This window comes from Geotrypetes seraphini, chromosome 3, assembly GCF_902459505.1.
Source record: "Geotrypetes seraphini chromosome 3, aGeoSer1.1, whole genome shotgun sequence".
Lineage (NCBI taxonomy): Eukaryota > Metazoa > Chordata > Amphibia > Gymnophiona > Dermophiidae > Geotrypetes > Geotrypetes seraphini.
The window spans coordinates 113,880,930-113,895,505 of NC_047086.1; positions in this window are offsets into that span (position 1 = coordinate 113,880,930).

Genomic DNA, 14,576 nt, shown 5'->3' on the forward strand with positions numbered 1-14,576 from the left:
CATGTTTCCCAGTGATGCCATGTAGATATTGAGGAGTGAGGGAGAGAGTGGGGAGCCCTGTGGCACTCCACAGGGATTGGACCACGCATGAGAGTAGGTTCCTTCGCTGTAGACTTGGTAAGTGCATTTTTTTAGGAAACCCGTGAACCAATTTAGTACCTCTCCAATGGAATCAAGGCACCTAAGCAGGAGGTCATGATCGACAAGGTCGAAGGCACTGCTCAAATCGAATTGCAGTACCAGTGCACTTTTTCCCTGGGAAAACAGATGGAAAAGATAGTCAGTCATAGAGGCCAAAACTGTTTCGGTGCTGTAATTTGTTCAGAAGCTAGATTGGGAATCATGTAGGATGTTGAAATTCTCTAAGTATTTTGTGAGGTCGATGTTAAGCAGACCTTCCATTAATTTAAGAAAGAATGGTATGTTGGCAATAGGTCTGTAGCTGGCCGTCAAGGAAACAGACTCCTTTAGGTTTTTGATAATAGGAGGCACGAGGATATGCCAGAGATCCTCCGTGAATTTACCGGTATGCATGCATGAAGAGATCCAGCTGAAAAGTTCAGCCTTGAAGGAGATAGGAGCTGTTTTCATAATGGTTAGTGGGCAGTTGTCCAATAGGCAATTGGATTTTACGTATTTTGAGTAAAGCTTGAGGAAGTGGCTCCAGTCTGGGTTTTCAAAGTGGTTCCAGATCATGTCAACAGCTGTATCTTCTTTGTCTAAGGCAGTAAGCGTGTTAGATAAATCTATGTTTGAGCTTGAAAGGGACGATCTCAATTTGTGGATTTTTGTAGCGAAAAAGTCAGCTGAGATCACCGCGGGGGGGGGGGGGGGGGGTAGGGAGTCTGTATTGGGGCACTTGTAGTATCTGCCACTCTGTACAGGTTAGCTCCATGTCTTCTTAAAGCTAAATGTAGGGTAAAGTTTCCATTCATATACCAAACTCTATAAAATAATACAATTAACCCTCTATAATGAATAGAAATGGTATTTACGGCCTCTTCTATCAAATTGCGCTAGCAGTCTTTAGCGTCAAGAGCCACGCTGAATAGCCCGCGCTGCTCCCGACACTCATAGGAACTCTGTGAGCGTCAGGACGCAGTGCGGGCCATTCAGCGCGGCCCACTGCACTACAAACTGCTAGCACAGTTTGATAGAAGAGGCCCTTAGTTATTTAATATACCCACTGAAGCCCTTGGACATTTATGTATTCATTCAATTTTCAATACTTTTCTCCCAAGAGAGCTCAGAATGATTTACATGAATTTAGTCAGGTGCTCAAACATTTTTCCCTGTCTGTCCTGGGGCAATGGGGGGATTAAGTGACTTGCCTAGGGTCACAAGGAGCAGCATAGGTTTGAACCCATTACATCAGTGTGCTGAGACTGAAGCTTTAACCACTGCGCCACACTGAATACAAGTATAAAACTCAAATATCAATTACCAAAGTTATTACTGTTAATTATTTTTACCGTACTATACTGAATGTATAATATGGCAGATTTCTTGTTGCCTCTTTGTGAACCTGCTTTCAGAGACTATAATGGTGACTTTTTGTCTCTTGGTCAAATGACATTCTAATTTAGTGTGAAAGAGACTGTATGTGAAAATTCATGCAACCACAAGAGGGAGCGTTCCTACCATATTATGGAGTGTGTTAAAAAAAACAAACCTCTGGGGAACCAATCAATTACACTTGTTTTGCCACACTCGCTTTCTGCACCGGCTTTAATAAATAAGAGAATAGAAGTTGAAACCTGATATGCTAATTCTTTTTTTCATGGGTTATTAGTTCTGGTTAAATGAGATGTTGAAAATTAAGATATAAAGAGGTAAATATTCAGATTTTGGGCTAGAGTTACTAAGTTACGTTAATGAAGTAATGTACATTACAAAAGGCTCTGCCATTTATGGGTCTTTTTGTAAAATAGGTACAAGGATGTACAGGAGAGCACAGATATTTGCTGGTATTAATAGCCAGCTTATCCATTTTATAAATGTGCCTGTGCAGAGAAAGAAAGGCAGCACTTGAGGCTTTATATATGTATGTGGCTGTTCTACATGTGTAGGTGCTGATTTCACAATGTACACGTGTCCTTGCTAGCATGCGGATATAGCAGATTTTAAAGTGCTGCCAGTGTAATGAGCCAGTTATGGAAAGCAGCAAAATAACAGGTTGAAAAGGTGACGGTGAAAGCTAGAAGGATGCTAGGTTGTATGGGGAGAGGTATGGCCAGTAGGAATCACCTCTTAACTTCATCCTAAGCCCTCTCATTGCAGAGTTTTCTTTCAAATGAAAGAGACTCGACTCATGCACATTTATATTAAGTAGGTATTTAAACGTCTCTACCATATCTCCCCTCCCCCCCTTTCCTCCAAAGTATACAGATTGAGATCTTAAAGTCTGTCCTCATATGCCTTATCACGAAGACCACACACAATTTTAGTAGCCTTCCTCTGGACTGACTCTATCCTTTTTATATCTTTTTAAAGATGCAGCCTCCAGAATTGTACACAATATTCTAAATGAGGTCTCATCAGAGTCTTATACAGAGCCATCAATACCTCCTTTTTCCTACTGGCCATACCTCTCCCCATACAGCACAGTTATTTTCCGTAACAGTTGTCATCCAGGGACAGCAGGCAGATATTCTCAACAGTGGGTGACGTCACCGACGGAGCCCCGCAGCGGACAGTCTCGAAAGCAGACTTGCTTGAAGATCTTTGTAAAAGTTTCCGAGTGCTGCACTGCGCATGCACGAGTGCCTTCCCGCCCGAGTTAGAGCACGCGTCTCCTGTGAGGTACCTCAGTTCAAAGTTTTCCGCGGAGCCGAGAAGTCCTCTTCACTTCAGCTCTGCAGCCTTTGTTGCCTTCTCTCACCGCAGCTTTCTTATTTTTTGTTAGTCACTGTGTTCGCGTTTCTTCTACTCTTTCTTTTCTACAAAAAAAACAAAACCTTTTTTTTGGCATAGGACTGGCCGCTTACCTCATTCATTACATCGGCCTTTATTTTTTCTATGTCCCGGCCTCTTACCGGGTTAAAAAAGTGTAGCCAGTGCGCCAAGGCCATCTCAATAACCAATCCTCATAGTCGGTGTATTGCTTGCCTTGGTCCTGAACATTGCCCCGAAAGCCTGTTTGCGCTGTGCTATACTTCAACCTCGAGCCCTTCATAGATGCCGTGCCAAGCTTCTTCAACTATTTGGCACCATGGAACCATCTGCTGAGAGGGTCTCGACCTCGGCTTCGGAGACGGCCTCGACTTCCAAGACCTCGACCCCGACAACCCCATCTGCCTCCACCAAGGTCTCGACCTCGACACCTCCGGTCTCGAAGGCCTCGTCGGCAGTTCCTCAGAAGTCTTCCTCGGTGGGTAAGTCTCCTATCTCTCCTTCAGGTACCACTCCTAAGAAGCCTCCAGAGTCTCAGGCATCCCAGGCCGTGTCTGCGGTCCTGCCAGCCTCTTCGAGACTTCCAGCTAAGCGTGCCTCCAAGCATCGGGAATACTCATCCTCGAGGTCGCCCTCCTTGGGGCGCACTGCTGCACCTTCAAGACCTGATCCTTTTGTCTCAGTGCCCATGTTCGAGGACATGTTGAAAGCCATTCTGACCACTCAGATTTCCTCGGTCATGGCTCAGCTCCTCCCGGCCTCAACCCTGCTTCCTACGAGCCAGCCTGAGCGGCAGTCTGAGACCCCTGTGGAAGCACCTCGAGGTAAGCCTCGGAAGTCTCAACATTTCTCATCCAGTGACTCTTTGCCTACTCTTCGGACACAGTCTCCTCAGCCTCGATCGAGGCATCGCTCGAGGCATTCGAGGCATCTCACTTCCAAGCTCAGTCAGGAGACTTTTCTACAGCAGAAACCCTCTCCTCATCCGGATACTGAGTCTTCTATGCCTCGTTTATCAAAGACTACTGAGACTTCTAAATCTAAACATAAGTTTCCCAAGGCTATTACACCAGCTGCTTCTCCTCACAGTCCATCGAGGTCAAAGACTCCTCCATAGAGACCGACTCCAAGGGAGCCTTCTCCCCCTGCCTTGATCCACTCTGTTCCTCGAACCACGGGAACTTAACCATCGAGGTCTTTGAAGCGCTAGCACTCTCTAACTCCTCCTGTTGCGGGTAGTGGAGCTTCTTCAATCACTGTGCGCCTGGATTCTGAGCCTCCTTCTCAGTATTCCAGAGAGGCTTCTCCTTCTCCTGAAAGTGCCTCGACCTCGAAGTCTGCCTCATTTGCTAGATTTGTCTTTGACATGGGGAAAGCTCTTTAGCTGGGTCTCCACTCTGATTCCAAGTACACTCCTGAATACTTGGCCGACATGGAGCTTCCTCATCCACCCAAGGAGACCTTGAGGCTTCCTATGACTCCAGTATTAAAGCAAACTTTCTTCAGGAATATGGAAACTCCTTATTCCATTACCGCCATTCCATCCAAGCTGGAATCCAGGTATCGCACAGTACCCTGCAAAGGCTTTGAGAAATCTCAATTGTCCCACCAGTCCTTGGTTGTGGAATCTTCTTTAAAGAAAGCTCAATCATCTAAGCTCTACGCTGCGGTCCCTCCAGGCAGAGAGGGCCGTACTATGGACAAGTTTGGCCGCAGGCTATATCAGAATTCCATTATGGCTAACAGAATTCTAAATTACAACTACACTTTCACTGCTTATTTTAACTATTTCCTCAAATTGATGCCTAAGTTCTACCCGGCTCTTGAGGAGCAGTGTCTTCCAGAATTCAAACAGATTATCAGAACTCTTTCTCAACTTCGACTCTTCATGCTGCAAGCCACATACGATGCCTTTGAGATTTCTACCAGGGACTCTGCTTTTGCAGTAGCCATGCATCGCCTAGCTTGGCTTCGCATTGTTGATATGGATCCCAATTTGCAAGACCATCTAGCCAACTTACCTTGCCAGGGAAATGAACTTTTTGATGATTCTATTGAAGCTGCTACAAAGCGTCTCTCTGAACATGAGCGCTCTTTTGTTTCCTTGATTCAGCTGAAGCCTAAGACTCCTCCTGCTCGGCCATACAAACAACCACCACATCGTTATCCTCAAAAAATGACGCCAGCTTTCTCCAGGCCTCCGCTTCGAAGGCCTCCACAGCAGCAATGACAGCAGAAAGCTCAGACTCCTGCTGCGGCTAAACCAGCTCGGTCTGTTTGACATTCCCAGTCTGAGCATACCAACCTCCCTTCATCAGACTTCTCTTCTGCCAATAGGAGGTCGTCTTCACCATTTTTATCACCAGTGGGAGATGATCACCTCAGATCTCTGGGTTCTCACCATCCTTCGGGAGGGATACTCACTTCACTTTCTTCAGGTGCCTCCAGATCACCCTCCAAGAGAGTGTCCTTCAAATTTGTCGCAACTTCCCCTTCTTCAGGAAGCTCAGGCTTTTCTTCGACTTCGAGCTGTAGAGGAAGTTCCCTTAAATCAACGGGACATGGGCTTTTACTCCCGTTATTTTCTAGTTCCAAAGAAGACGGGGGATTTGCGTTCAATTCTGGACCTCAGAGCCCTCAACAAATTTCTAGTCAAAGAGAAGTTTCAGATGCTTTCTTTACCAATCTTATATTCCCTGATGGATCAGGGAGATTGGCTATGCTCTCTGGATCTCAAAGGGGTTTACACTCATATCCCGATTCATCCAGCCTCTCGCAAATATCTTCGATTCCGGGTGGTGAATCTTCATCTATAATACAGAGTTCTTCCTTTCGGCCTTGCCTCATCCCCCAGAGTCTTCACAAAGTGTCTGGTGGTGGTGGCTGCAGCCCTCCGCGCCCAGGGTCTTCAAGTTTTTCCATACCTGGACGACTGGCTCATCAAGGCCCCCCTCTCAACAAGGGGTTATTACAGCGACCCAACAGACTTATGTTCCTCCAATGTCTGGGGTTTGAAGTCAACTTTCCAAAATCCCAGTTGACCCCCATCTCAGCCTCTTCAGTTCATTGGGGCCACTCTGGACACTGTCCAACTCAGAGCGTTTCTACCTCCACCACGTCGGGATACCCTCATTCGGCTTTGCCATCAAGTGTCTCATCTCACATCAATTTCAGCAAGACAAATGATGGTTCTGCTCAGTCACATGGCTTCTACAGTTCACGTGACACCTTTTGCCAGACTTCACCTTCGCATACCTCAGTGGATCCTGGCATCTCAGTGGCAACAAGCTACCGACCCACTTTCTCAACAAATTACAGTAACTCCTTTGTTGAAGCAGTCTCTCCACTGGTGGATGCTCTCTTCCAATCTTTCCAGAGGTTTGCTATTCCACACTCTCCCTCATCAGAAGGTTTTCACAACAGACTCGTCAACCTACGCATGGGGAGCCCATCTAGACGGTCTCCGTACCCAAGGTCATTGGTCTCCTGCGGACCGTCTTTGTCACATCAATCTGTTGGAACTCAGAGCGATTTTCAATGCTCTCAAAGCTTTTCAACACCTTCTTCATGACAATGTAGTCCTTGTCTGGACGGACAAGCAAGTCGCCATGTACTATGTCAACAAACAGGGAGGGACGGGATCTCACTCCCTTTGTCAAGAAGCTCTGAAGCTGTGGGATTGGACAATCCATCACAACATCTTTCTCAAAGCTGTCTACATTCAAGGTCAGCACATCTGTCTGGCGGACAAATTGAGTCGTCTTCTGCAACCACACGAATGGACATTCAATTCCTCGCCTCTATGTCAAGTGTTTGCTTGATGGGGGACTCCTCAAATAGATCTCTTTGCCTCTCCCCTCAACAACAAGCTGCCTCATTTCTGCTCCCGAATATACTCTCCCCAGCATCTTGAGGCAGATGCTTTCCTCCTGGATTGGACGGGTCAGTTTCTCTATGCCTTCCCTCCATTCCCTCTGATTCTCAAGACTCTTGTCAAACTCAAGACAGAACATGCCACCGTGATTCTGATAGCTCCTTGGTGGCCCAACTCAGCACCAGGGAACCTCTGCTTCTCCCAGTTTTTCCCTCTCTGCTTACTCAGAGTCAAGGGTCCTTGCTACATCCCAACCTGCAGTCTCTACACTTAACAGCTTGGTACCTTTCAACCTAACAGACTCTCTACAGTTCTCCCAGTCTGTACAGGATATTTTGGTAGCTTCCAGAAAGCCGTCCACTAGGCAGTGTTACGGCCAGAAATGGACTAGATTTTCTGCTTGGTGTTCCACTCGCCATATGGAGCCACTGTCTACCTCCTTGGCTTCTGTTTTGGATTATTTACTTCACTTATCACAATCTGGACTCCAGTCCATCTATCCGAGTCCATCTCAGTGCAATTGCTGCTTTTCATCAGCCTCTTGATGGGAAACCTCTGTCTGCACATCCTATGGTTTCCCGCTTTATGAAAGGACTTTTTAATTTTCATCCACTATTCAAACCACCTCCAGTGGTCTGGGATCTCAATGTTGTCTTGGCTCAATTGATGAAGCCTCCATTTGAACCAATTGATAAGGCTCATCTCAAGTTCCTTACTTGGAAAGTAGTTTTCCTGATTGCCCTCACATCTGCTTGAAGAGTCAGTGAGTTACAAGCTTTGGTTGTAGATCCACCTTTCACAGTTTTCCACCATGACAAAGTGGTCCTCCGTACTCATCCCAAATTCTTGCCTAAAGTTGTGTCAGAATTTCACATCAATCAATCTATTGTTCTTCCAGTATTTTTTCGAAAGCCTCATTCTCACCCTGGAGAAGTGGCTGTCCATACTTTGGACTGCAAGCATGCCTTGGCTTTCTACTTGCAATGCACTCAACCTCACAAAACAGCCCCCACAACTTTTCATCTCCTTCGATCCAAATAAGTTGGGGCATCCTGTCTCGAAGCGAACAATCTCCAACTGGATGGCTGCTTGCATCTCTTTCTGCTATGCTCAGGCTGGTCTCCCTCTGCAGGGACGAGTCATGGGCCACAGAGTTAGAGCAATGGTGGCGTCTGTAGCTTTTCTCAGATCAACTCCTATTGAGGAAATCTGCAAGGCTGCCACTTGGTCCTCGGCTCATACATTCACCTCTCATTACTGTATGGATACTTTCTCCAGAAGGGATGGCCATTTTGGCCAATCTGTTTTGCAAAATCTCTTTTCTTAACTTGCCAACTCTCCCTCCATCCCATTATGTTTAGCTTGGAGGTCACCCACTGTTGAGAATATGCTGCCTGCTTGTCCTGGGATAAAGCACAGTTACTTACCGTAACAGTTGTTATCCAGGGATATTCTCACAACCCACCCTCCTCTCCTGGTTGGCTTCTTAGCTAGGTATCTGAACTGAGGTACCTCACAGGAGACGCGCGCCCTAACTCGGGTGGGAAGGCACTCGCGCATGCGCAGTGCAGCACTCGGAAGCTTTTCCAAAGATCTTCAAACAAGTCTGCTTTTGAGGCTGTCCGCTGCGGGGCTCCGTTGGTGACGTCACCCACTGTTGAGAATATCTGCCTGCCAGAGAGAAAAATATAATGGTTACTATGGATGGGCAGACTAGATGGGCCATTTGGCCTTTATCTGCCATCATGTTTGTATGTTTCTATGTTTCTAACATGTTCTTTATTAATGAGGTGGTGGTAGACACCTTAGCCATTAGTGTGATTGCTCTCTGATTTGCTGGTGGTGACCCCAGGTCCCTTGGATCAGGTAGCTGGCACTTGCATGTGTCTTGAAGCAGGTATGAAAGCCACATGGAAATTTCTTAGAGTACTGGAAATACATATGCTGAAAACATGCCCCCTTGAAATCTCTCCATCCCTTTCTCTCCCTCAGGTTCCGCATTTTGCCTTTATTTCATTTACTGGCTGCAAGTGCAGCATCTCTCCTGCTTCCTACCTCCCACAAGCAGCATTATTCCTACTTAAGTTTATTAAAATTTTTGATTGAACGCAAATCAAGGTTTCTAAGCATTTTACAAATTATATTACAAAAGGGGGAAACGAAACAGAAGAATATCCACTTAACAATGCTTGACCAACAAAAAAAAAAACAAGCAATAGGGAAGTTGGAAGAACTACAAATTAAAAGTAAAGAAGACATAAAAGGTAGACCACAATAGGGAGGGAAGCAATCAGGATTATTGAATAACTCTGGCTGTATTCGAATTCTTTGTAAGAGTCATATGCATCTTGGAAAAGGTAAGTCTTTAAATTTGTCTAAGTTTTTTTCCGCCCTGATATACTAAGGTAAGGAATTCCATATTGTGGGGGCTGTAATTGTGAATGAAGTAGCCCCTGGATGCAATATCTTTCCTACTTGTCTCCCCATGTTCAGTATCACTCTTTCCCTCCCACAAATGCAGCATCTCTCCTGCTTCTCTTTCCTTCTCCTTTATTGAACATGTATCCTGCTTCCCCCCATTGCAACATCTGTTTCTCCTCCCCTCCCCAGTGCAAATTATTTCCTGCTTTCCTTTCCCCTTCCCCTCCTCTCTTCCAATACACACAATGCAGCATCTCTCCTGTTTAGTGTAGTGGCCTAAGAACCAGGGGAACTGAGTTCAATTCCCACTACAGCTCCTTGTGACTCTGGGCAAGTCACTTAACCCTTCACTGCTCCAGGTACAAAATAAGTACCTGTAAACTTAGTGTTACCAGATGTCTGGATTTACCTGGACATGTCCTCTTTTTAGAGGACTGTCCAGATGGATTGTAAAAACCCTGCAGTTTGTCCAGGTTTTGGAAGGCCCCAGCTCTGCCAGAGCTTGGGGGTTGAGTCTAGAGGGTCTCTGATCATGCATGAATGTGGCATGATGAATTAGATGGGGGCGGGGCCATGTATCCTCTTTTTTACTATTATAAATATGATAATGCTTTGTAAACTGCTTTGATTGTAACCACAGAAAGGCATTATGGGGGAGTGTGTGGCGCAGTGGTCAAAGCTACAGCCTCAGCACCCTGAGGTTGTGGGTTCAAACCCATGCTGCTCCTTGTAACTCTGGGCAAATCACTTAATCCCCCCATTGCCCCAGGTACATTAGATAGATTGTGAGCCTCTGGCACAGGAAGGGAAAAATAAGTAAAGCTATGATCCATCCACTGTAAAGGAAAGGGCCCAGACCAATCAGTCTTCGTCTTCGGAAGCACAGGCAAAGCTTTAGATTTATGCAAGTTTAAGGAAAAGCCTGAAAGCTGGCCATAAGCTGCTATCTGTGGGTCCATAAGTAATAAATCATCTGCATAGGCCAAGACCTTCACAGACACTGGCAATAGAGGTACACTATGAATATCCGGCGAGTTCTTGAGTACACGCAGCAAGGGTTTCAGGGTTAAAAGAAACAACAGAACAGAAAGAGGACTCCCCTGCCATGTGCCCCACTGGAGTGGGAAATAAGAGGAGTGGACCCTACTGACAAGCAAGGAAGCCCTGGGGAAAGTGTATAAGGTCCATACTGCTTGGAGAGAGAAAACTGCCAGAAAACCCCTATCAAAAGTCTTTTCGGCGTCCAAGCTAACTGCAATGGAAGACAACTCATTGACTTGGCAAAATGCCATGGCCATAAGTAAGTTTCTAGACCAACAAACACAAGTTAAGAAGGTTAGTAAATACTTAACTCTCCAACACCCTTCTAACAAATAACACACTCCTTAGAATAGAGGATAGACCAAAGCCTGCTATATCAGTCACTGACACTGCACAAGCTACCCAAAACGAAGGAAAAAGCCTCAGAACCCCACCCACACCACCTTGAATAGAACCAAGTATGGGAATTAAACAAGGGTAAGTTACCTCATCGGCATAAAAAAACCTTCTGAACTGGGAAATGTCAATAAAGCCTTGAGCAATGCAGAGAGAGAAAATCACAAGTTAAAGAATCAAGTCATTGCTGAATTCAATTGAGAGGGAATACCGTACTTATCCCACAACGAAGTTGGTATCACATCAACGGTGGTCAGCATTTCACTGGAGTCAGCTGCCTCAGGATGTGCAAACTCCTAGGGTGAATACAAATAAATCCAGCCTTAGAATTTTAATGCTTCGGTATTGTGAAATAAAGCCCTTTGTAAAATCGGCTTACCCACAGAAATGCTCTGCTCTCCTCAGCATCTAAGCAGCCTCACAAACATGGCTGCAGGTAGCTCCACCCATTAAATCTTTGACGTGTATGAAAACCGGCCAATCACTCACTCAGCGCAAAAGCCACACCCCCTCATGGATATAGACATCAAATTTAAAAACTCCAGATCTAAAAGGAAATCTAGTTGTGTGATCTCTACTCCAATCTGATTCCAATCCATATGCACATTTAAGCCCACTGGCTCTTCGCTATACAAAACGTGTATCCAAAACAGTTCAAGTTGCAACAGACTCTGTTTCCTGTTTCGTGCAGATTCAGGTATAAAGTCAATTGCACAGCACTTCAAATCTTTAAAACTATAATTCCGTTCTAAGCAGTGTGCTACAACTGGTGCTTGTAATTTATTAGTGTGTAGACAGCTTTTGTGTTCCGTCATCCAAATCTTGAGGGGATGTGAGGTATATTTATGTAGTAATTTTCTAACATTATAAACCAATTGATGCCCCCTGACAAAACGAACTTACTCCTCCACAATCAGAGTGAGCAACACTGCGGCTAGCCTGGATGCTAACATAGCTGACGTCAGTTTAATATCAACATTGATCAGAGAAATTGGCCCATAAGAAATAACTAAATCAGGGGCTACATTGGGTTTAGGAAAGAGGGTAATGAGTGTCACATTTTCATGTGGAGGAAAGGAACCCTCTTGGAGCAGTGCCGCATAATAATCCAACAATGACCCCAGCAAAGGAACCTGCATAAGTTTATAAAATTCACCTGAAAATCCATCCGGACCTGGGGCAGATCCCAACTTCAAGGCCTTAATGGCTTGTTGAAGTTCCTTCGCAGTAAAAGAAGAATTGAGAAGGGCTACCTGCTCCACTGTAAGAGAGGGCAACCCCAACCCTCTGATATACTCACTCATTGCGGTTGTGGAAGATGAAGAGCCCACCGAATAAAACGTGGTAAAACAATTTTCAAACAAGCTAGCAACTCACTGTGGCTGGGAACATACCTGCCCATGGGAATCCCGGATAGTAGCAATGCGCCTGTTTCTCCCCCATGTCTTAACTATCTGAGCCAGGAGTCTTCCAGGTTTGTTACCATATTCATGAAATCAACCTCTCCAAAAGAAAAGCATACGAAAGGTGCGCTCATAAATCATCACATCAAACGCCATTTGGGTGACATGAAACGCTTTATTGCTAGGGGAGGGATTCCCGATGAACCTCTGTTTATCACGCTGTAACTGTTTCTCCAACCCAAGGATGCCAACCACTTGTTTCTAGCACTCACATATGCTATCACCTCACCCTGCATCACGGCTTTAGTCATTGGCCAGAATAACTGAGGGTGGCCAATGTGTTGGGAATTATGGTTAAGAAAATCATCCCACTTAGATTGAAGATGTGCCAAAAAGTGGGGATCATGATACAAACATGATGGAAATCGCCAGCTTTATCTATGATGATAATAAGTAGGGGAGTTGAGGTCCACCCAGACCTTGCAATGGCCAGAAACCTCGCCAGGGCTCACAGCAACCAAAGCAATGGAGGCAAAAAGTATCTAGTTGACAAAAATATAATTCAAACGGGAATAATGCTATAAGCCCTCAAGAGGTGCGTATAGTCTCTTTCTCTGGGGTGCAACAACCTCCAGGCATCAACAAGGTCCAACGCAGACATAAAAGACAGTAAATTATTGAAAGCCCCCTCCCTCCCAGAAGGTAATCCAGTCGACCTATATAAGGTTGGGTCTATTACTAAATTTATGTTCCCTGCTACAATTAAGTTCTTTTGTTGGTAAGGGAGACAGACAGTTAACAATTCTCTGTAGAAGTTTTTATTTCTATAAGCAGGGCCATAAACTACTAACAAGATCAGTTCCCTCCACTGCAGGTTGAGTCAAACAATAAGAACCAGCCCTCCAAATCTTTTTTTGAGGAAGGTTACCTGACATTGCAAGGACTTATGTATCAACATTGCGACCCCACCGTGTCGTCCTCTAGAGCACTGGTTCCCAACCCTGTCCTGGAGGACCACCAGGCCAGTCAGGTTTTTGGGATAGTCCGGTTCGGAAAGTTGCTGGACTCCTCTCGGCTCCGTTTTTCGGTTCGTCTCGGGGGGGGGGGGGGGGGGGGGAGGAGGCGCTCTTTGTGCCCCAGTCCCGGCTTGTGGAGGCAATCGTCAGCTGGCTGGGAACGGGCTTGTGGAGGCGATCGTCGGCTGGTGACGTACAACGCACATGCGCACTCTCGCCTAGCGCAACAGATCAGATCTCAGGGAACATGCGGCGAGAGTGTGCATGCGTGGCTAGCATTTTATTATTATAGATTTCACACAACTGTGAAGTTTTTTTTCCTGACCTATGATGACAAGAGAACTTACTTGCTTTCAGCTGTTTCTGTTATGTTAAGTTCCTCGATGTTAAGTGAGGTCTTTTTTCTCCATCTTGCGTGTTTTCTACTTTGCCTCTTCCATAATAGAAGAGGATAGTTTAATGTGTATTGTGATAATTTCTATCCTACTTGGTGTATATTGGTAAGTGAAATCACCCATTATTATACTGTCACTCAATTTGCCAGCTTTCTTAATCTCTGAAAACATTTCTTCATCTGTCTGCTCATTCTGTCCTTGGGATGGTAGTATAACCCTACCTTTATATTCCTTCCCTTCACATATGGAATTTCTAACCATATAGATTCCACAATGTGTCGTGCAGAATGTTTATTTGGTTTGATTCAAGTCCCTCTTTAACATATAGCGCAATCCCCCCTCCAATTTGTGGAGGAGTGTGTGGCGCGGTGATTGAAGCTACAGCCTCCGCACCCTGGGGTTGTGGGTTCAAACCCCATGCTGCTCCTTGTGATCCTGGGCAAGTCACTTAATCCTCCATAGCCCCAGGTACGTTAGATAGATTGTGAGCCCACCGGGACAGATAAGGAAAATGCTTGAGTACCTGATTGTAAAACCGCTTAGATAACCTTGATAGGCGGTATATAAAATCCTAATAAAACTTAAACTTATCTACTCTATCATCTAATATAATAAAATGCTAGCCCGTGCATGCGCACTCCCATCTGCGTGCGCCGGTTTTCTGTGAGCTGTAGGGCACCGCAGATAGGAGTGCGCATGCGCGTGAAGCTCTCTCTCTCTCTCCCTCCCCCCGAGGTGGATGTCGGCCGTGGCGGCTGTTGGTGGCCCAAGGCGGATGTCGGCCGCGGCGGCTGCTGGCCGCCCGAAGCTCGCTCTCTCTCTTCCTCCCCCCCCCCCCGAGGCGGGCGACGGCCCGAGTTGGATGTCGGCTGTCGGCTGCAGGCCGCGGCAGCCAAACCCGGAAAGCATTTTAACATAAGTAGGGCATGGAGTTCAGGAGGAAGGTATGGGGGGAGGAAAATAATGCACAGGGAAGTGGGGTGGGAGGGAAATGCTGCAACATACGGAAATGGAGGGGCAGAAAAGGGGTTGATGAACAGGGAGGGGGGCAGAAAAATGAAGACAGGCCTACTGCTGGACAGGGGGAGCAAGAAGGAGGTAATGATGGACAGGGGGAGGTAAAACAAAGGGAGAAGGG